Source organism: Hemicordylus capensis, chromosome 4, assembly GCF_027244095.1.
Source record: "Hemicordylus capensis ecotype Gifberg chromosome 4, rHemCap1.1.pri, whole genome shotgun sequence".
NCBI lineage: Eukaryota > Metazoa > Chordata > Lepidosauria > Squamata > Cordylidae > Hemicordylus > Hemicordylus capensis.
Genome location: NC_069660.1, coordinates 40661173 through 40685174, shown reverse-complemented (window position 1 = coordinate 40685174; position 24002 = coordinate 40661173). Strand labels below are relative to the sequence as shown.

The following is a 24002-nucleotide window of genomic DNA, read 5'->3' as shown; positions in this document are numbered from 1 at the left end:
GATGCGCACCACTGCCCACATTCCTGAATGGCAAAGCTCAGCTGGAAACTGGGGCCAGCTGGAAACTGGGGCTTTCCTCTCCCAGGAATCCACATACCAGATCTGCATACAGCGCCAGATCGGATCCAGCCCGGGAGCTTTGAGTGGGTTTAAAGGTCTGCACCTGAGCCCTGTGCCCACACCATCCATGCAAGTGGGTAAGCCCTGGCAAATGGCTCCCTCATGGCAAGGATAACCAGCATGCACAGAGCATCCCCTCTCTGGCCGGGGAGCAAATATATATAGAGAGAGGGGGGGGGGAGGGAGGGAGGGAGGGAGGGGGTGCTCCTGTCCACCTCTGAGGGGCTGCCACAAATAGGGATTCAGGAGCAGGAAACGTCTCCGTTTTTTATAAATATAGATTGGGGAAAGAGGGTCCAGCTACTTCCCCTTTTGTGGGGTTCTGGTCCATCCTCATATAGCGTGAGGATGGACCAGTACATGGGAATTTTGAATGTGTTTAAAAATCTGTCCCAGTGCCCACGCACCCGGGCAAGGACAAACGGAGTGTCTAGATGGCCTTTGGGTGCATGAATGTTTGCATAGGGGAAAAGGAGAGGAGGCTTAAGGGGGATCTTTTATTTTATTATTTTATTTTATTTTTTACAAAGAAAGGGTGGGCAAGTGGACTTCCTCTGGGGGGTTGGGGTTTACAACCCTGGCTTACTCATGAGCAGGTCTGGCAGGATAAGAATCATTCCAGTTTCTGGAGCAATCCTTCCTGTATGATAACCCATGCAGACTACCCCCGCTCACAAGAGTGTCAGGCCATGGCTGCTCTAAATAAAGCGGAGCTGTGCTCTGCTGCTGTGTATTGGAAAATAGTGGGCAGGGGTGTCCCCGGGACTGCTTTCCTAATCCCCAGGATGGCGGCCAAGGTGCCACCATCGGGGAATTCATGCGTGTGTGGCGCTTTCAGGGTGCAGGGCTACTGCAGGCGGGGGGAGCGTTGCCATTACTTGCAGAAGAAGCACCAGCACTGCGGGGCATTTAAAGGGCTCTCAGTGCCCTTTCCATCCGAAAATGCTCAATCGTGCTCGGCATGCTCCTTCTAGATTGTGGCCAATCTAGATTGGTCTCAGAGGCCAAGCAGCAGGGAGGGGCTACCCTCTACTGCAACTAGAGTTTGACGGGCCACCATTTGGTGAATGTGTGCAGCAGGATCTGGGGTTTCTAACCGAAAACCTGGCCACCTTTAACTGTGGTTAGCCATAATGTCTGAATGCAGCCAAAGTTTCTTGCCGGAAAGCTGACCATTCTCCTCTATATGGAGATAACACTCAGACTTCAGTCCAATTACCCAATGAAGGCCCACATAAAGTCAAAGAATGAGCCATATATCCAAACCTGAACCCACTTACTGTCCAAACCTAGAGATAAACACTCAGGCAGGGCAGGTGAATAACTGCCAAAACACATTGTAAACACAATTTAAGAAGCAGAAAGGAGAAGCAGAGAATTACTTGTGTTACATCAGTCATTCACTAATGCTCACACACATCTTAATACCTTTGTCTTAAGACATGTGCCAGAAGCTACTTTTATCTCTCCTCTCCACCACTCAATCCAGTTTTGTTCAAGGATTTCCAGTTGTGCATATACTACAGTTGCATAGTAAACCTGCTGGCTCTAACAGTGGCACTTAATGAACACAGTTCAAAGATGTGGGCTTTTCCTGGTGCACAGAAGTGGAAATACAGCACCTGCATGGGGTCAGTGCCTAGATATGTCTTGCAGTCCACAAGCAGGCAACAAAGGCTCAAATGTGGCAGTGGAATACCCCACTTACATCTGTTAGAAGAGCTAGGAAGTTACAGACAGGAAAATTAATCAACCTACTAGTATATTTGGAACATGGGCACTGTTGCTACTCTTTAGACAGAGCCATTCCTGCACCCTTGCATACAGAAACACACACACTTCTATCAAGGAAAGCAAGTAATGAATGATCGACGGTGCTTTCATGGTGAGCCTGGGCTGTAATCTGACTATGTGAGTGTTTGAATGAGAGCAACTTGTTGAGCCTTCACAGCTTTGCCCATCATTAGCTGATGCCCCATTTTTAGCAAACCTCTTAATAATAATATACAAGAACAGACCCTACCACTGTTGATCCCTTTGGCAGACGTGCCTTTAATTAATCCAGAAGGGAAAATGGGATTTCCCCCCCAGTACCTGTTTATGTTCACTTTACAAACAGGCAAAAGCTAATTACTCTGCAGTGCCAGTAAAATCCACCCAGGGAATATAGTGCTTTTATCTAATGCCACTGGCAGCAGGACGAGACTGCTTTGAATTATATCTAAGATCAAAGCACGTCTGTATGCTGCATTATCATATTTCTTCCTCCTCCCACCCACCTTCCTTCGACATCCTCTTCATTCCACAAGACTGGCTTACATTTCAGATCATTCCATTTGCTAAGTTTGTTGCACTTAATTAGTAGCCGACATCCCTGCTACTCACCCTTCCTCCCCACAAATCACAGCAACACAAACGCTGCTGTCCTCAAGGCTCCAAACAGATGCAGATGCAACAATCGCACACACTTCCATAATAAGTAGAGATCCTTTTTGGGTTTTTCCCCCTTATCACCTCTTCCAAGGGGAAGCTACCAGGTATCTCATCTGCCAATACTCAACTAGGCAACAGTCATTCATACTCACAGTGATTCCCTGTTTGCGGTTGCTAATAAGGGATAGGTTAGGTACAGAGCAGCATTAATTAGCTATAAACTGAAAGTAATTACCATAATAATGAAAAGATGTGTGAATAGGAAATTTGCTGCTGCTTTTTTTCCTGTGGTATTTACAAAAGGAGGATTAATAAGGTAATTTGTATTAAATTCTTACTAACAAACCTTCCAGGAATTCAACATATGTAGGACATTGGGTGGAAAAAGACAAAAAGGCATTAATTGCTGGCCAGAGGATGTAGGACACAGAGTCCCTTAATATTCAAAAGAATGACTAGAAAGAGGAGCAGATATATTTAACAAACTTGAATTGAATATGGGGATCCTAACCTCAGTGATAATGTGCAACCATACAGCACCACATCTAAGTCAAACCTTTCCACCTTCTGGCATTCATCCAGCCACACAAGACATTTCTCTTTGTTCACAGTCTCAAAATATATGCAGTCAATGCATGGCAAAAAACCTATGTCCCAGTTATGTGGACAGAACCTATGTGTGCATATGTTACATATGGACATAAGAACAGCCCTGCTGCATCAGGTCCAAGGCCTATCTAGTCCAGCATCCTGTTTCACACAGTGGCCTACCAGATGCCTCTGGGAAGCCCATAGGCAAGAACTGATGGCATGCCCTCTCCTGTTGTTGCTCCCCTGCAACTGGTATTTAGAGGCATCTTGCCTCTAAGGCCGGAGGTGGCCTAGAGCCTTCAGACTCGTAGCCACTGACAGATTTGTCCTCCATGAATTTGTCTAAGCCCTTTTTAAAGCCATCCAGGCTGGTGGCTGTCACCACAAATGTTGTTTGTGCATAGCTTCTTGTAGAAGAGCCAATCCATACAAAGAGGGTAAAGTGTGAACAAGTGATGCCAGAGTTCAATACAAACACATCACAATAGGAGGCATTAACCACACACACTTAATTTTAAAAATCAGCAAACAATAAAACCCAGGACAGTCAATAATCACATGCAACTTAAAAGCTGAATACCCAGGTAAACAGAGCCATCTACACCCAGGCATCATCACATACTGCACAGGAGGAGGCAATGGTAAACCCATCCTGTATTCTACCAAAGAAAACCAAATGGCTTTGTGGTCTCCAGGAGCCAACACCGACTCAATGGCACAACTTTACTTTACACCCACTTGTAGATGGAGTGGCATAGAAATCTTCTGGGAGGGGATTCCAAACATAGGGGCTTAGAAGGCTGTGAGTCACTGAGAATATGCAAGCTTTGTGAGACAACTGCACTATAAAAGATGGGTCTTATTCCATCAATGACCTAGTTTAATGGATAATCCAGTTCAAACAAACTAAATCATTGGTATGGCTTACCTTTCAAGTTTCCCTTTAGATGCCACAAATGTTAAGGCCATATTGATGCCAATTCAGAAATTCTCAGACATTCATGCTGACATACACACACAAAGAGGCATTTTGTAGATGAGGAGTTATTTTAATCAAATGTGATTTTTTTTCCCCTTTCATGACCTGTAATTTCACAGATAGCACTATCTAACTTGCACACTTGGTGTTAGGGCAAGTTTTAAATCACTAAAGTCATCACCAGCACATGATTTAAAAGCTATTCATCTCTGTCTTCCTCGGTTCTCTTCTAAATGTCTTTGGAGCTTTATGTGGCCACTGCGGCATCAAAGATCACACTGGAATCTGAATTCAAGGCTCACTACAGCTAAGAAGCATCCTCTCCAGAAACACAGTAAAGTCGTACTCAAGAGTAGCCTAACCCAGGCTAGGGCAGCCTGGGTTAGGTTGTTTGTGTGCAACACAATAGATCCCAGCGCTGCCTGCCTGCCCCAGATTTTCACCCAAGCTTTTTATTGAGGTTAAGGGTGTAAGCCTGCCCTTAACCCCAGTTCTGAGGTTGTGTGACAGCCACCAAATTTCTCAACACATTTGGTGAGGGACCCAAAGCAGGTGTGGGCTGCAAGATTCAGAAGACCGTAAGGGGTACTGATGGTTCACCTGCTAGGAAGTTGAACACACTGGGAAGGTGATGCTCAGCGTGCCTATACAAGCAAAGGACCAGGCATGTCCTAGGCCTGGAGGGTCCTGATGCCTCAGGGGGATCTCAAGAAAAGACTATACCCACAGAAAGTATCAATGTGAGGCAGAGATAGGAGCTGCCACCAGGAAAGAACGAGCCGTCCAAACTTTCCTCCTAGAGCTTGTGCTGATGGGCTAGAGGCAGGGCGACATTACAACTTCCCTGTGGCCTCAATACACCTTTGAACTATAGTGGTTCTTTAGCTGTTCCTTGGTGATGCCAATCTCTAAACCCTACACAATGATCTGCCCCCCCCCCCTTGTGTAGGCTGGATCACATCACAATCACACTTAACCAAGGCTACAATCTTATGCAGGCACAAGTCCCATTGGATTCAATGGTGCATAAATCTAAGTAAGTGTGCATAAGATGAGGCTAAGCATAGGCACTTTGGTGGATGCTATGTCCAGTTGAAGAGTTAGAAGTGAAAGCAACAAAAATACAGGGCACGGAAGTATGGTGTGGTGATACAGTGGGGGCAAGATGAGTGGAAGTAAAAACCATGTGTGGTAGATCAAATAAGTAATCAGTTTAAAAGAATGAGAATTTTAAAGAGCTGCTGCGTGAACTATGACAAAACACACTATTTATTGTATATATTTTACTTTGACATAAAGTGTTGCAATAACCTTGAAAATAAGAATGGATTTTGCTAGGATTTTTGTCCTTAGGATCAAAAATCTGGCGGCTGCTAGCATTGGTATTTGTTGTTTTTAGCATTATTTGATTACTACATTCTATTTCCCCCACTTTTAATTTGGTTTCAAGGGCTGTGAAGTTAATGCCTTTGGGAAGTATGCTCCTCTGCTGACACTTTATAAAAGGTTATGAAGATAATACGTTAATATAGTTTATTGTCATGCCTCCGGAAATGTTCCGGCTTTATTTACAAAGGATTCTGTAAATGAGAAAATGGTTTTAAACCTTTCAATGAACACTTTAAATTCCATTAATAGATTTTTCTGCTCCTATCCCAAAGTGAGATATATGTGGAGCTGAGATTTCTCTGGAAACCACTTTTAGCTGCCAGTGATACCAGAGCCGTATCCGAGACATATACTGAAGAAAAACATTTTTTAAAATAGGAAGATTCTCTTTCTCTGTCCTGAGCAAACCCCATTCCATCACTCAGGCAGTCTTACACAGTCTCTGTCACACCTCCTCCCAGGTGCTCTCTGCTCCTTTTCCATGGTGGATGGGAACCACCTTGCCAAGCCTGGCCCAGCCTCCCAATCCTGACTGCTGAGATGCTCCTGCTGGAGGCTTTTCCAGTGTGGCCACATGAGATACAGAGGGGACATTCCCAGGACACTTTACAAAAACAGAGAAAAAAGCCAATCAAAAGTTAATATGAGCCTGTCAATTTGGAAACTCATGCCATACCACCTTGGACTGCAGGTGGTAGATCACAGGTATTAATGTTCCCCTATACAAAAACAACCTCCTACAACTAAGTTATTAGGAAATGAAGGCAAAAGATTCTAACCCAATCAAATACATGTTTTACCTTTTTAAAGAAATTTACTTGCAGAGAACAGGCAGGGGAACCATATGCAGGAGAAAAACTATATACATGTTTATGGCTCGTAAAGACATAAGTATCACTCAGACTACCTGAAAGGATTATAAGATGTTTTAGTAGAGCATAAGCTTTCATGGTGACAACCCACTTGCTCAGATGCTGATGTTTATTGCTGAGCGCATTAAATGTAACCCACCTGGGGCGGAACAATCCATTCAGCACCTCAGAAAGTTATGGAGGCTATTCTCACGACTGCAGGAAAGCAGGTTAAGGGAGCCCAGCCTGCTTTCTTGAGGTCGTGGGAACCGCTGGGAGCTGCACAGCTCCCAGCAGTTAGCCTGCTTAAGTTCCCCCCACCCCTTAAATGAGGTTAGTGGAGCAAGCACTCCACTAACCCCATTTTGGTGATTGTATGTTGCCACAGTCTGGCTCTGCGCTGTGGCAACTCGCGAGGAGACCCCCCCCCCATCTTGGAGGTCTCCCCAGGATGCCCCACCTTTGACTTCTGGGGTCCGGGCTGCCCCCGGTCCCTGAAGGCCCTAACGGCTTGGTGACAGAGCCGGTAATCGTGTGGGCTGCCCAGGGCTCCGCGACTGCTTGTGTGTGGGGCTTGGCCTACCCCATCTGGCTCTCAACACTACTCATGTAGAGAGCCTCACTATATCATACATGCACACACACCAAGTCAAAAAACCATTCAGTGAAGGAATAAAAACCTAGGAAAGATGACACTTTCAGTCCACACAATGAAGAGCACTGCCCTGGGCAGAACCAGCTAGGTATATATGAACATCAGTAATAAACTAAGGTTTTTGGTATTTTGAAACGTCTTAGCTTAAATATTTCACTATATCATAGACTCTGGTGCTGCTGGGACTAATTCCCATGATGTTTCATTGAGGCCAGTAATAAATATCCACACACCTGAGGATTCCTCATCAGTAATTGTGATACATATTTGCATGTTGTCCAGGAATGGATGGGAATGATGTTAGAGGTCCATGCACTCCCTCCTGGATTTCCCATATGCTAAGCCCATGCAAGAGGCACCTTTTAATTGGCAGTGGCCCTCTTACATTTAGCAGAAAGAGAGCAACTGTTCCAATTCAGTCCAGTAACGTGCTTCTCTAGTAGCTGTTGCTGGTATTGTCTGTGTGTGTGTGTGTGTGTGTGTGTGTGTGTGTGTGTGTGTGTGTGTGTGTGTGTGTGTGAGAGAGAGAGAGAGAGAGAGAGAGAGAGAGAGAGAGAGAGAGAGAGAGAGAGAGAGAGAGATTAGTTTGTGAGCCCTTTGGGAACAAGGAATCATTTACATACCTTGCTATGTAAATGGCTTTGAGAATGTTTTCAATTTAAATATGATATATACATATAATAATTATATCTATTTCCAAAAGAACAGGAAATGTTATTATGCATATGGATGCATAACTGGAGCACCTGTGAGCAAGAGGGAGATACCAGAAAACTCAGAATATCCTGCAGATATATTGGTTTCACAAAAAATTGAAAGAAAAAACCTAAGGGGAACATAAAACCCAGAAACTGCCCCCATTTGACTCGATGGAGCAGAATGTTTGTTGAGGTAGAGAACATATATTATTATTTATTTCTTGTTTACACAGTCAGACAGGTGTTATTGTTTTATCCAGACATCGAGTGCTTCCCAAGGACCTGGGATGCCAGAATTTTATCGTCAGTTGTTATAGATATTGTCGCAGAATATAGGCTGTTCCCAGTAAAGCTGCTTTTTGTAATTGGCTGATGGTGATTTCTGTGGCCCCTATGGTGTTGAGGTGCTCTTCAAGGTCTTTTGGAATTGCACCCAGGGCACCAATTACCACTGGGATTATTTTGGTCTTTTTCTGCCACAGCCTTTCAATTTCAATTTGTAGATCTTTGTATTTTGTGATTTTTTTCTATTTCTTTTTCTTCTATTCTGCTATCCCCTGGTATTGCTATGTCGATTATTTTGACTTCTTTTTCTTTCTTCTCGACTACAGTTATATCTGGTGTATTGTGTGGCAGATGTTTGTCTGTTTGTAGTCGGAAGTCCCATAATATTTTTACATCTTCATTTTCTTCAACTTTTTCAATTTTATGGTCCTACCAATGTTTGGCTACAGGTAGCTTGTATTTTTTGCAGATGTTCCAGTGTATCATCCCTACTACTTTGTCATGCCTTTGTTTGTAGTCAGTCTGTGTGATCTTTTTACAACAGCTGATTAGGTGGTCCACGGTTTCATCTGATTTATTATTTTTTTTATTATTATTATTATTATTATTATTATTATTATTATTATTATTATTATATAACAATCAACCAGACAGATGAAGCTAATGGAACTCAGTGGCAAGGATCGTGGGGAAGGAAGGCTTGAACCAAGAGAACAGGAGATTTCTCAGCTTGAAAAATACTCCTTCAAGACAGTCACAACCCTTCTGCTCCTGAGGGGCAAAGGTGCCTAAAGTGTTCTCACACACACACACACACACACACACACACACACACACACACACACCAGGGATATACTGCAACATTTTGTTGCAGGTCCACATTAAATAACAAATAATAATATGAATGGCTTTATACATTCCTCTCAGGTTTCCCATATGAAATTGCTTGGAACTCTCTCAAGAATATAACAGTGAAACCTGGGATTTTTGATGATCATAGGCCAAATTCTACAACACTGGGAACACACTGCATTTCAAGTCAGTCCTCAGGATAGGACTTTGTACAAAGGAAGCATGATGTTATTTGCTGCACTTATCTTCATGGATGTCATTATCAAGGTTTAGAACTTGGCAGATGTTTTTCACCAGGCTTGTTGCTATTGACTCATTGATCCTAAAGCAGCACTAGACAAGTAAGTCGAGGTCAACATTCTTGTTTACTCTGCGCTATCTTAATGTGTGACTTTGCTGTCAGTTCAATGAATATTAAGCTAGCTCTCAATATGCCCCGACAGCACTTCTGAAATCCAGACTGCCCCCATTTCTCTTTCTAATGTCTAAACCAGCTCAATAGTTTAAAAAGGCATTGCCAATTACTTTGAATTCTCCACAGTGTTAAATAAGCTTAGAAATAAAAACATGCTTCCTTTGCACCTCCCATTGGCTTTCACTTCTTTGCCATTTTGAAATGATGGCTTTATTTCTCATCACTGATGATATGTAAAAATCTCTTTTTTCCTCCTTCTCTGGACTTCATCAAGCCATGTATTTCTGAAAAATTCTGACAGGAAATGAACAAAGAGGAGGTTTTAAAAAGTCAACCAGAAACTCTGCTTTGGTCAAGGATCAGATTGCTCTCTCTTCCAACCTCATGTCATCAAAGACTGCCCAAGCCATTTGGAAACAATGGCCCACATCTTCCCCAGCAGTCTGAGCATGGAAGAAGGACTCCGCCATCACTGAGTGACTGGAGAACATCTGCATTGAAGCCTTGCTCCACAGCCCAGCACAGGTGAAAGGAGAAATGATCTTCTCTTCAATGCTTCAAAAGTCATTTTTGCTACCAGGAATGTGTCCCCGAGACAGAGTTGCAGTACAACTCTGGTGTGCATATGTTACTTGAGCCTGTTGCTGAGCATGGTGAAAAAAACAGAAGTTAGCAACCAAGACAAGAATCCCTGCTGTAATTTTGGTCTTACTTAAGTTGAAATTTTATTTTTTTTTCTTATTGGGGGGGGGTTGAGGGGGGCACAAATGCTCAGTCCCAGATCCTTTTCATCCAGCTCTAAAGTTGCAAGAGTTAATGGCTGATGGAGCCACTCTGGGAAGAGCAGAGGGTTCCAAGTTCCCTCCCTGGCTTCTCCAAGATAGGGCTGAGAAAGATTCCTGCCTTCAACCTTGGAGAAGCCGCTGCCAGTCTGTGAAGACAATACTGGGCTAGATAGACCAATGGTCTGACTCAGTATATGGCAGCTTCCTATGTTCCTAGATATAAAATGGTGTTTTACAAATGTGCATCAGCAGTATATTCTACAAATAGAATCATTTCTACAGGATTGCTTTTTTGCAGTGTTTTATCAATGTGCCTAGGCACATTGGTAATGTAGAGCAGGAAAAGATGAGTAGAGGAAACTAAAAGCCACAACTGCACATGCTATAATTCTGGATATAACTTGAGACATTTTCCTAGTTAAAGTGGAATTTGGAAGGAATAGATTGCAGGACATTGTGAAGCCATACAACAGTAATGGAAAAGAACAAAGAAAATCCACTCATTGATATGGCTTTCTTGGAGTAAATAAATTGTTTTCCTACAGCAATGCCAGAAGAAGAAACAAATTGTCCCTTAAATCCCAGATTACTGCTTATTGAAAGATTTCTTCCCTTTTCAGCAATCAACAGAAGGTACAATGAATCTCATGCTCTCCGTGGGGTTCAGCTGACAGGGAAGCTATTTAGATTCATTTTGATTTAATCCAACCTAAATTTTCATTGACTAAGAGTACTACCTGGGCGCACTTTCACCTTATTTTCATTTTAGTTGAAATTATTTTAAAACAAAGAAATGGAAAAGAGGAAGAAGAGAAATATTAAAAAAGGAAGTGGGCATTCTATGTCCTTCAATGTTACACTAATCTGTGTTTTAGAAGCTAGGTTAGGAAATGTCCTTTCTCCTGAAAATGTCATTCTCCATTCTGACAATATTAAATACTCAATTATCCTTCCTGCCCTTCACCTAAAAACCTGCCCTTATAAAACCTGCCAGCAGTGACATCTGAGGAATCCATAAATACCAATAAGTGATTCCTAAACAAAGCAAGGTTTGAATATTCAGCAAACGCTATCTTTTTCAAGGATGTACAGGTGCACTCTCCTTTTATCTACTATAAAATCTCATCAATGCATTAAGAGTTCTTGACCCAAAAAGCTTCCCACTGTGAACAATTTTGTAACAAGGGACCTTGGTATTTCTGCTACAGAGCTTTAGATTTGTGAACTAAAGGATAATCATTACATTGTGTGGAGCTCTGCAGGTCTATCCTTTGAAGTAAGAAATGCCAGGAACTGTGTATCTGTCTTGTGTGAGAAAGCCCACATGTCCCGTCAACTTGCAATACTTGTTTACATAGTTCATTGATCCAAACAAGAGTACTAAATCTCCTAGTTTGTGATGACACCACATTTCAAAGCAGAGGCTTTGTCATTATGAATGTACATATTCTGCTCCCTTCAAGGCCAATCTGGGCAGGTCTGGTTTGGTATGGGATTGGGATACAAGACCCCTAAAGAAACACAATTTCAAGTCCTCCCAATTCCTAAAGGCGAATGGATTCCCAATAACCAGCATACTGTTTCAAGTATATGCAGCAGTGATTCGGGATTCAATAACCCTGGGAAATGTGCAATTCCCAAAGCTCCTGAAATCCCTAGTAAGGATGCCAAAATCCTTGAGAATTATATTTCTCCAAGGATACTGGCACCCAGGAAGTTGTCAGAGTGGCATATTGGATATAATAGAGACCCTACAGCAAAGGGGATGGGCATACATGAAGTCCACGTTGACAGGACTCTGTGTTATTTTTTTTGAGGCTATGGGTACTTCCTCTGATTTCTGAGGAATTTGGGGGGGGATTAAAAATAGAAAAGAGGGCTAAAACTGGCTTCTTTCAAACCAGAACTTTACAAAATGTTTACTTTACAAAATGTTCTAGATCTGAAGCCCTCCCAGGATCATCATCCCACCCCCATGTGGAGGGGAAAGGACATTCCTTTAATTTTATATTAATATTTGTCTTCCCAATTTCAGAAATACACAATCAGTAAAAGTGAAAGTATTTTGAATGCTTCTGTTGTGAAAACCTTTTAATCTCTTTTAAAAGGTCTGCCTGTTACTGCAATGGAAAAGAAATAGATTAATATAAAATTAAAGGAATATCCTTTTTCCTCCACATGGGGATGGAATGATGGTCCAAGGAGGGGCTTCTGATCCAAAAATGTTCTGGCCTGTTTCAAGCCAGATTTCACAATATCTAGCCATTTTTATTTATTTTTTAAATCACCAAAAATCAGAGGAGTCGCTCATAGCTTTGAAAAAATATAGAGAGTCCTTCCAATGTGCACTTGATGAGTGCAAATTTCATAACTGTATGCCCATCCGTTCTATCAAATTTGTATGCAAGTCTCTGTGAGTCTTACACATGCTGGTGGAATGGTGGTCCAAGGAGGCTCTTCAGTTTCAGAGGTTTGTGTAAGGTTCTTCCTTGAAACAAGCCAAATTTCACAATTCATTTGGGTGATTGATAAATTCTCTTTGAATTCATTACCAGGAGACACTTAATCCCTTACACATATATGTGGCAAGTTTCAAGGCTCTAGAACCAGCCAGTGATCCCCATCCCCCATTTCCCCATTGGCCGCTATAGGGGAAAATCTGAATTTAAGTCGGAATTTGGATTTGGATACCTAATCAGATCTGATAACCAACACTGCCAGAGCCCACAGAATCTGAATCAGATTTTATCAAATTCTGATTGGGTCAAATGCGAATTTTCTGAAAGTGCACAGGCATTATAACTGCACAAATACAGACAGTAAGATACTCTACGAAAGCAGTTCATTGTGCAGAGAGGAAGATGTCAACTGAGCAATATGAAAACAGGTTCCATGAAAGCAGGCCACCATATTGCATGCAGTGGCCTCTTCCCTAGGTGAAGTAAAGACCTGAAGGCCATTCCAATATTGAACTATCGGGACTCATGATCATGAATAAAATTATTGGGGTGGCAAACAGGAGAAAAAAAGCTGACCAAAGTAAGTTGTGAACCAAGCCTGGATATATTTATAACTGTACATGACTGAATACCCATGAGACTCTCCTTACTTCTCCTTTAATTACTACAAGCAATTTTATTAGTGTACTTTGCAGCATCATTAACTATTACTTTAGGCTTAACATTAAAAATAATGAGCTAATACAATATTAATGATATTAATTAATACCATCAAAGCTTCACAGTCCCACGCTAGCCTGCCAACTAAGACCCTGAGAAGGGATTCCCATCCACCCCTCAGTCTTAAGTGGGGCTGGGGGAAGAAAGAGCTCTGATGGAAGGGGGAGAATAGGAAGAGGAGAGGGAAAAGGTGAAATGTTTGGCAAATACAGCAGTTTGTTTACCACTCTTTTCAAGCCCTGTCAGAAAAGATGACAGTACAAGCTATATCAGCTACCAAGACGACAGCAACAAGTGGGCCTTCCCTTCCTTTTGACCCAGGAACTGTAGCAGCATAAGCAGATACCTCATGCTTGGTGTCTCTTCCTTGTCACTTTGACAGACAGATGCAGTGTGGCCGTCGACTGGAGGCAGCAGAGGCATTTGTACTGATATCTGGGAAAGAGCGAGCGCCCACAGCACTGACTGGCGATAGGGGGCTGGCATGAGAGTGAAAGATGAACAATTCTTTGTTCTTCTGGCAACATGTCCAGAATTTAATCTAGGCAGCATGCTGGCCTCTCAGAACAGCAAAGCAAGAGTTGGAGCTCTCAAAATAAATTATTTAAGCAGAAAGACAAAAAGTATGGCGCTCATGACAAAATATTTTTTTAATTACAAACTCAGCATTCAAATTATCTAAGCTGGGGGTATGATCTAAGAACCTGTTGTAAATTTTTAGTTTTATCAAGTTTGGCAGATCACAAGAGTTGCACAATTAAGGGGTGCAATGTTTTGAAAGGCACATCTTCATATGCACCCAGTATGGGAATGTATTTGAAAGAGGGTAAATGTTTGTCCAATTGGATTCAAGACTTCAATCCATATAGGCCTTTCTCACCTGTACTGGGACTGTAACAGAGCAAGCATGAACCTTACACCTGGCATTATAGATAGTCTTCTTTTATGTAATACAGGAAGCCCTCAATTTTCGCGGGGATTACTTCCCACCAATTACCGCTAATGCCAAAAATTACAGTTTTTGAAATCCTGCACCTATGGAACCTAACCCCATCATTCCCATTATCTGCAAGTTTTCAAATATTGTGGTTTTCAGCATACATGGTGCACAATAATGGAAACTGGGTCTGTTTAAACTGAATGCAAGTAGTTGAAACCACAATTGTGGATTCCATGAGAAACAAAGATCTCCTAGATTATACTTTACTGTCCTCCTGATATGCAACATGGTAATGGCCATAGCTCAGATGGCTTTAAGAAGGGATTGCACAAATTCAAGGATTACAGATCTATCACTGGCCATTAGGAATCATGACTATGTCCAACACCCTTGCTTAAATAATCTGAACCACTGATTATCCAAGGAGAAGGACTATAGCTCAGTGGAAAAGCATCTGCTTTGCATGCAGAATTGCCCTCGGTTCAATCCCTGGCATCTCTGGGTATGACTGGGAAAGAAACATTGGTCTTACTGTGAAGGGTTCTTTTTCACAGTGCATGCTCCTTGAAGACAGGACTAGAACTAAAAGTGGAACTAGGCCACCAACCTCAGATGGACAAGATGCATCCACAGATGGGACAAATGCCCTCTGTACACTGTGAAGGAGAATTTTTCATGGTAAGACCAATGTTCCTTTCCCCAACAGTGTAGGAGGGCATCCTGCAGAATGGGACATGCCCAAGTGGTGAGTGGTAAGTGTGGGAGAGGATGTATCTAGACAACTTGCTGAAAGAGGCCACCTGTGCAGAGTGGGATAAAGCCATTTTATAATATTTTATGAACAGAGTGATGGATGATCAGGTTGCCACTTTACAGATTTCCAGAAGTGGTGCATGAGCCGAGAAGGCTGCTGAAGTGCAGGGACTGAGAGTAGAATGGGCTGTGATGCCCCACAGTACCAGTAGCTTGAGTGACTTGCACGTGAAAGATGATGCAGCCTCAAATCGATCTGGACAGAGTAGTCTTAAAAACCTTTGTACCCAATGAGGAGTGAAAGGAAACAAAAAATGAGTCAGCACAACGAAAACCTCTGGTACGTCTAATATAGGTGTGAAGAGCCCTTCACATGATCAAGGCAAGCCGTGACCACTCTTTGGGATGAGAGGACAAGGGACAGGAAGATGGAAGGACAAAATCTTGGGGCCGGTGAAAGGTGAAGTTTATCTTGGGAAGAAAGGTAGTATCAAGTTTGAAGACCACAGTGTCTGGCTGGAAAAGGCAGAGCTCCTCGCAGACCAAAAGGGCCCTGAGTAACAGCTCCCGGAAAGAGGACCTTGAAGGAGAGGCGTTCAGTGGAACAGAATGCATGGTTTTAAAGGGTGCCTTGGTCAAAGCATTGAGCACTTTGTTGAGACTCCACGAAGGGAACCTCTGCACCAGGGGTGGTGCCAGGTTAGAGGCTCCTTTAAGGAAACAGTGAGTGTGAGGGTGTAGGGCTGAGGTATTGGCAGAAGAGAGCTTAAGGACAGATGCAGTGCTGAGGTTTGACGCTTCAAGGTATTAGGACATAAGCAGAGGTCCTGACTGGACCGAAGGAAAACTAAGACCTCTGGGACACCTGCAGTGAGCAGATTAATGTGCTTTCTGTGAGCCCAACATGAGAAAGCCAACCATGCGATTTAGTAGATCCTGTTAGTCAAAGGGCAGCGAGAAGCTAGGACATTTTCTTGAACTGCTGGAGAGCAGCCTCTTCTGGCTAAAGGCAAGTGTTCAACCTCCAGGTGCAAAGTTGGAGCCAATCGGGTACTGGGTGAAGGACGGGACCCTGGGAGATGAGGTCCTGTTAAAGGGGAAGATGCCATAGAGGATGGATGGAGAGATCCATCAGGTCCGAGAACCACGATCTCCAAGGCCAATGAGGAGCAATCAGGATGAGATCTGCACAACCCATCCACAGTTTCCTAACAACCATCACCAGGGCAGCAGTTGGGGGAAGGCATAAAGGATGCCCTGGTGGCCATGGGGCCGTCAGGGCATCCTTTCCTTCCACCAGTGGAGAGTAAGACCTGGTGAACCACATGGGCAGGAGGTAATTTGTGGGAAACAAGTGCACTTCTGGAAGGCCCAACCAGCTAGTCAGATTTTGAAACACTCTGGGGTTATGAGTCTACTCGGCTGGGTTGATGGACTGACAACTCAGCCAGTTGGCTTAGCGGTTGGCAATGCCACTGAGGTGTTCCACTGCGATAGATGCCAGATGGAGTGCCACTCATCTGGACAGTAAGATTCTGCCATCAGAGAATGGGACCTGGTTTGTTGGTTTGGTATTGCCTTGGTGGTTTATTTTGCTGACATGCTGATTTTGCTGTCATGTTGTCCATGTGGATGAGGACAGGATGTTTGTTTGTGAGACGTAGGAAGAGTAGGAGAGCTAAGCGAATCAGCTAAGCGCACAGTTCCAGCCAGTAGATATTGTGGTGGTTTTCTTTCTGAGACCATAGACCCTGTGCATACTGGTTGGAGCAGTGTGCTCCCCATCCCTTGAGACTGACATCTGTGGTGGTGATGATGATCCGGAGTGGGTATAACAGAGGGAGGCCCACTAATGAAAGGAATGGTGAATGCCCAGAGACAGGAGGAGCTGTTTGTAGGTGAGCACCATGCAGAGGCCCTGGAAGGGAAAATCATGCCACTGTAGGGGCCAAGAGTGCCATCTGGCCCACGGCATGCATTCTATGCAGGCTCATGAATCCCAGGACCTGAGAGAGGAGCATCAGCTCCATCAAGGACTGCTTCAGGAGGAGGAGGGAGAGGAGGGCCAGTTTCTCTCTCTGGTCATGGGATAGAGACACCATAGCACATGCTGTGTTGGACAGCACCCCGAGATGTTGGAGACTGGGAAAGGAAAAGATGGCTCTTCTGTATGTTGACCAGGAATCTGTGAGAATGAAAGCAACTGAGAGTTAGAGGGACCATCCTGCTCGGCTTGCTGGAGGGATGGAGAGCAAACCAGAAGATTGGCCAAGTACAGATGAACATTAATTCAGCATATCCACATGTGATCAATGAGTGCCCCATGATCTTGTTGAAGTCCTGAGGTACTGAACAGAGGCCGAAGGACAGAGCCCTGGACTAGAAGTAACCGAATCCAAGGAACTTCTGATGAGCTGGGAGAATAGGAACGTGAAGATATGCCTCAGAAAGATCTATGGAGGCTATGAAGTCATTGGCTCTGGCCACTTCTTTGTTGGTTCATAGGGATTCAATGTGGAATTTTCTCTTGGTTATGTAGTGGTTCAGATGCTTGATATCCAGGACAGTTCTCCAAGTGCCATCTCGTTTCAGCACTAGAAAAAAGGAGTAGATGTCTCAAGATAAATCAGTCAAGGGAACGGGCTTTATAGCATGAATCTGGGACAGATGAAGAATAGCCTGACTCATCAGAAGATTTTTTTTTTATTCCTTGACTTGGGGGAGATGATGAACTCATTGGAGGTGGGGTGGAGGAGAGGTCAAGAGAGTACCCCCTTTGAAATGGTGGAAAGAACCCAGTAGTCACATGTGGTAGAGCACCACTCTGGGGTGAAAAGGCCCTGACTGCAGCCGAGTCATTGTTTTTGGATCGGTTGGGGGGTGGGGGAGCAAAGGGACATGAGGTCTGGGGCCTGACAGGTCCTCTGTTTCACCGATGCCACTGACTACACCAGTTAGGTCTGTAGTTGGGTGCCTGATTGTCTCTGCATTGGTTTCCAGCTGTACCTGTGAATGTTCTAGAGCAGGACTGCTCAACTTTGGCCTGCCTGCAGCTGTTGGCCTACAGTTCCCATAACCCCTGACTATTGGCCACTGTTCCTGGGGATTATGGGAGCTATAGTCCAAAAACAGCGGGGGGGGCCTAAGTTGAGCAGGCTGTTCTAGAGGAATGAAAGGAGGGAGGATTAGTTTGAAGCAGTTTGTGAAAATCCTTACTTCCAGAATGCATGGCCTCCTTCTTATCCCTGGTTTTAATTAGGATAGGCTCCAGGGAATTCCCAAAAAGCTTAGTCCCAGGGAAGTGGGTAGAGGAGAGATTCAATTGGATCACAAGTCCACGTTCCAGTGTTTCAGCCATGCCTGATATCATAGCTCTGGAAGCATGCTGAATGCAATCCAGACTGGAATCTGTTATAAGGGCTGTGGCTTTGGCCAATTTATTGATGCCTTGGCACAGCCTAGCATTCTCTGGAGGAATGAGTTGGACTAATTTTTTCACCCAAAGAATAGAGACCCTGATGAAGATGGAATTTGTGGCCACTGCTGTTATTACTGTGGCCGAAGTGTCACAAGACATTTGAAGGAGGAAATCAAATCTTTTGTTGTCTGGGATTTTAAATTGCTCTTGCCCTTCCTTATTCAGGATTGCACCCAAAACCAGCTGGGCCACCAATGTGTCCACCAGGGGACAGCTATGAGGGACATAAAATCCTGTGGAACAGTACAACTCCTTTGGATATACACCCACTGACTTAGCGGAAACCAGCGTACTGCATTCAGCCATCATTACATTACAGAAAAGTAGAGGGAAAGGTATCGTAGCCAAAGGAACAGATGAAGATGGAAAGATATTCTGATCCAGGGCAGAGCTGGTGTGTGAGTTCTCTGCAGGAAATACCTCATTATTAGCATGCTTAACTGTAGCAAGGAGAATTCTGAAATCCAAGGATGTGAAAAGGCAAAAAGAAATGGGGGCTCGGGTGTCATTTCCTCATCAGGTAACTCACCCTCCTCTTTGTCTGAATTGTGAAAGTGACCAAGGGCCACAGTGCCCAAATAAGTGGAATCTGAGTCAGATAGAGGGACTGTGGGATTGGCAGGCAAGGGTGGATGCGCAGGCCAAGAAGGCAGTGGCAGTAATGCCGGGGTGGTAGAAGCTGGCACAGGCAGAGCTGCTCTGTCTAGAGGACAGGGCAGCTTGGATGCAGGGCCATTCTCTTGGGAGTAGGTGCCGTATCTTCAGAGGAAGATGACCAAGAGGTCTACCTTTGTACCTGATACTCGCCAGCAACCCCTCTATCCCTGAGGAAAAGCCTATGAGGGCTATTCCACATTCAGACTTCCACATACTGAGGCAGTATATCTCTGTAGTCTTGATATTAGGGATTTGTCCCTAATATCAAGAACACAGAGATATACTGCCTCAGTATGTGGGCCAACACTATTGCTTTCATGCTCTGTTTGTGGGCTAACCAGTGATGATGGGTATAGCTATGAGCTGGTACAGGCAAAAGTGGTTATTCTAGAAGATGGGGCAGCTTTGGATGTGGGGCCATTCTCTTAAAGTAGGTGCCATATCTTCAGAGGAAGATTACCAAGAGGCCTCTCTTTTGTGTCTGGTACTCGTTTGTCTGGGTATGAAGCACCCCCTCTCAGGAAGATGAAAAAAGAGGACGGGACAGGCTCCTAGGGTACCTAGGCTGAGGCTGTGTGGCAGAAGGTACAGTAGGAAGTAACTGTGGAGGGGTGCAGTGTGAAAAGCACTTCCTGGTTATGAGGTCCATCAGCCACATCTTCAGGAAGGGGTTTCGTGGCCTTGGAGGGAGCAGAGGTGCAGTACTCGCAGTATCTGACACAGGAGTGGCTGCAGGAACGTCTGCCGGAAATGTTGGTGGTGCAGGCGGCTGTGGTTGTGGATCCACTGAAGAGTCTGGAACTAGGGCATGATCTGGGGATCTGCCTGCTGGAAGACCCACCAGAGCGGTTGGCGGCTGGGCTTTGGGGGGAGAAAGCACAGCAATGCTGGTCCCCCCCCCCCCTCAGTAGAACGAGGCAGTGGTGTGAGAGCCTCAGCAATGGCATCACAAGGAGTGAGTGGCTTGGCTTTGGGAGGAAAGTGTGACAATGCTGGTTCTTCCTGCCCCAGACCAAGGTGGAAATGCAAAATCAGCAGCAATGGCGCTGCAAAAGGAAGCACTGTGTGCAAGACCTGCCTCGTGTTCTTCAGTGGCCACAGGTAAGAAGCAGGGCTGGCACTGAGCACAGACAGCCTGAACAATGAACCACTGGCTTTGTGTTCTTTTTGGCTTCAGTGGTTGGTCAGAGCTATGCTTGGCCTTTGTGGAGGTCTTTCTGTGGCTAGTGTTTGGCTGCTCCGCTGTGCCAGAAGACGCAGACCCATGCCACAAGGGAGAGACCTTTGGGTTTGCCACAGGGCCTTTGGGTCTGGAGGGAAGCTCCTTGAACACTGCCCTGCCTCTCCCTTCTGACTGGGCCACACAGAGAGGGAGAATGGAGTAGAAGAAAGAAGTAAAGCTAGCCTGGGGGGGGGGGGACAAAATATCTATGGAGCTCTTTTGCAGTCCTTCAGCTCAAAGCAAGACTAGACCAATACTAGGATTTGGCACCTCATGAACAATGGAAGCTAGCTTAGTTTTACTTTAGTTCTAGTACTGTCTGCAAGGAGCATGTTGGGTTCACAACTCATTCTGCAGGATGACCCCCTACAGTGTTGGAAAAACAACCATTAGAAACCCTGGAGGGCTGCTGGTGGTCAGCATAGATAATGTGAGCTAGATGGATGGTGGTCTGACTAGGTATAAGGTAACTACCTATATGACCAGTTATTGGGGTGCAACAGTGGGTCAGGGAAGTTGTCTTCATGCCCTGCTTCTGGGCTTCCCAGAGACATCTTTTTAGCTACTGTGAGAAGCAGGACATGGGACAAAACATAAGCCTTTTGATTGATTCAGCAGGAATCTAGTTAAGTTCTTATAGTTTAGTGCTAGAGGACTGAGTTGGAAGTAGGCATCTAGGCCAGGGATTCTCAACATTGGGTCCCCAGATGTTAATGGACTTCAACTCCCATAATTCCCAACCAAAGGACATTGGAGCTGGGGATTGTGGGAGTTGAAGTCCAATAACACCTGGGGACCCAACATTGAGAATCCATGGTCTAGGCGATACCACTGTGCACCCTTGCCATAAAAAAGCAGCAGGAACTGAGCACCTTTAAAAATCAAGTCATGTGATCACAACCTGCAGATGTCTAACTCAGTTACCATTATTAATTACACACTGTGCTTAAGACCGATACATTATAATCACCAGGCAAGTACTCTGTATGGTAAACACTACCTGGCAGTAATGAATTCTATGATTGAATACAGCACATGATCCACAGGGAACTAAAATGTCTCACAATATCCTAGACAGCCAGAGGCACATTCACTATGGTGGTAAGCTGCTTGTCTCCTTCGGAAGCTGCAGTATTAGATAGGGTTGTAATTCCTCTTTCCTAGCTGCTTAGAACAACGGCACAGCAATAGCAGGAGATGGCATTTAGCCACTGCTTTTGCATGGGCCAACTAAATACTAAGTTGTTCTAAGAACAGCTCCTAGAACTGTTGCAACTAGCTGCTGAATTTGAAATGCCTTTGTAGCCAGATTTCTCCTAGACACAGAGGTTTTGACATAAGCACAAATCTGCCAATAAGCTGATAGTGTATCAGAAAGGCACCAAGCAGAATAACAAGTCTCAGCCTCAGCCAACATTTCATTCGTAACTGGGCTCAGTCTAGCCCAGGGCTTGATAAATCCCAGGCACTAAGGAGCCATGGCATCCAGAAATCTAGCCATGGTGCCTAGACTAAGATATTCAGAGGCAACGTTATTTAATACAATTTTTATTGTTCCCAGGTAGCCCTGTTTATGTTCTAAGCGTGTTACTTTTCAAGGGGGTAAGGAGAAGACAATTTACCCTCTCCCTCCATAACGTTAATCAATAAATTTGGTAGTGTCACCAAGGTTCCATTCCCTGACTCCTAAATTTTGGGCTAATTCCTAGATCCAAATAAATTTGGTCAAGGCCTGGTCTAGCCAAACTGCTTTCTGAAAAGACATTGAATAGCTTAGTTATTCCTGAGCCCAATTACTAGCCAATTTTGGGCCTCAGAATGCTACTAACATCACCACTGGCAGCACACTGAAGAACTGTTCCCTTCTCCTTAAGCACCACCATCACCATCAGCTTCTGTGGCTTGTCTTTCCCTTGTTCTTGCCTAACTGTTCTGGGCAGCAGGAAAGGAGGTCTCCCCACCCTTCCTTGGGTCTTCAAGATCTGCTTCAACCGTGTCTTAAGCGCTAGGTACTCTGGCAAATGTAATTATACTCATAGTGTTCCTGACACCAGGAAAGGAGAGAGAGAGAGAGAGAGAGAGAGAGAGAGAGAGAGAGAGAGAGAGACAGAGACAGAGACAGAGACAGAGACAGAGACAGAGACAGAGACAGAGACTTCCCTGCTGCTGTCAAAGCAGCCACAGCCAGGTAAGTGGGATGTCTGCACCAAGATAGTTTTTCCTCCAATTTGTATTATAGCCCAAGTCCTATGAGATTCTAATCAAATCTATGAGATTCTCATCTTGGATTGGGAAGAAGGATTATTAGGTTTGTATTCCAAGCTAAGGAAACACAAGTCTTGGTGACATCACTACCAACACATGGCTGAGATGAAAAAACTGTGCTGTGCATTTGTCCCATCCCAGTGTATGCATCACAGACAAGTGCAGTCACAATATTGGTGTCTGCAGTGTCAAAGGAAGAATCCTGATGTAAGAGCTTCCCACCGTGTATCATTATTACTTTTAAAGAAGGTAAGCATCTGTTATTTGACTTCCTGTTATGGTGATCCTATAAGAATAGCACAGGTGTTTTCTAACTCAAGTGGAATTATCTCAGAGTCATCAATGTCACAGAATCTCCAAACTGATGTTTGTCGTTTTTTAAAGTTGTTCTAGTAAGAACTAATTGGCCTACTTTCCTTTCACTGTCTCTACATCTGGACTAAATTTGGTGCAAATAGAGGTCCACAAGTTAGATCTCTTGCACCTCAAATGTTCGTGTGTCCACCATCTTGGATGGGGGTGGATGTCATCATTCCAAACTGCACCATTGAGGTGTCCCTGTGTGTCACTCACTACAGCTGTGCCAAATTTGGTTCAAATCGGTTGGATAGTCCTCAGGTTAGTGCACTTGCACCTCAAAAGTTTATGTATCCACTATCTTTGATTGGGGTGGGTGACATCATCACAAACTACACCATTGGGGCATCCCTATGTGTCCCTACAGCTGTAGCAAATGTGGTTCAAATAGATTAAGCAGTTCATAAGTTAGCTCACTTAGACTTCAAAAGTTTATGCATCCGTCATCTTGAATCGGTGTGGATGACATCATTACAAACTATGCCATTGAGTTGTCCTTGTGTGTCATTCACTGCAGCTGTACCTAATTTGGTTTAAATTGGTTAGGCAGTTCACAAATTAGCTCACTTGCTCCTCAGATATTCATGCAGCCGCCATCTTGAATGGGAGTGAATGACATTATCACATACCATGCCATTTTGGCATCCCTACATGTCCCTACAGCTGTAGAAAATTTGTTGCAAATTGGTTAGGCAGTTCACAAGTTAGCTCACTTGCACCACAAAAGTTTACGAGTCTATCTTCTTGGATCGGGATGGATAACATCATCACAAACTACGCCATTGAGGTGTCCCTATGTTTCCCTACAATTGTACCCAATGTGGTTCATATTGGTATAGGTGTAGCAAAGTTGATGGCGGGGGACACACAGACAGACACACACACAGAGAATGCTGGGTGATCTCATAAGCCTACTGGTAGAGGGAAAGTGTGCCATTGAGTAATTTTCTACTTCTGATGACCAGAGCCCTGTGGTTGTTTGGTATAATACAGAAGGGGTTTACCATTGCCTCCTCCCATGCAGTATGAGATGATCCCTTTCAGCATCTTGCTATATCGCTGCTGCCCAATATAGGTGTTTCCCAAAGCCTGGAAAAC

At 44.3% G+C, this 24002-nt stretch overlaps 1 protein-coding gene across 18 annotated transcripts in view; it reads right to left on the bottom strand.

The window, feature by feature from the left end:
• Positions 1-24002, bottom strand: part of PTPRT (protein tyrosine phosphatase receptor type T) — a 938880-nt gene that overhangs the window by 815548 nt on the left and 99330 nt on the right. For 2 of the 18 annotated variants that reach the window (XM_053243904.1, XM_053243902.1), the window contains exon 1: positions 2506-2666. The exons of 15 other annotated variants lie outside the window; for them this stretch is intronic. The gene's annotated coding sequence lies outside the window, so the exon portion shown is untranslated. Of the gene's footprint in view, positions 1-2505; positions 2667-2705; positions 2718-24002 lie in introns of those variants that run through there. One more of the 18 variants, XM_053243905.1, reaches the window with a different exon arrangement.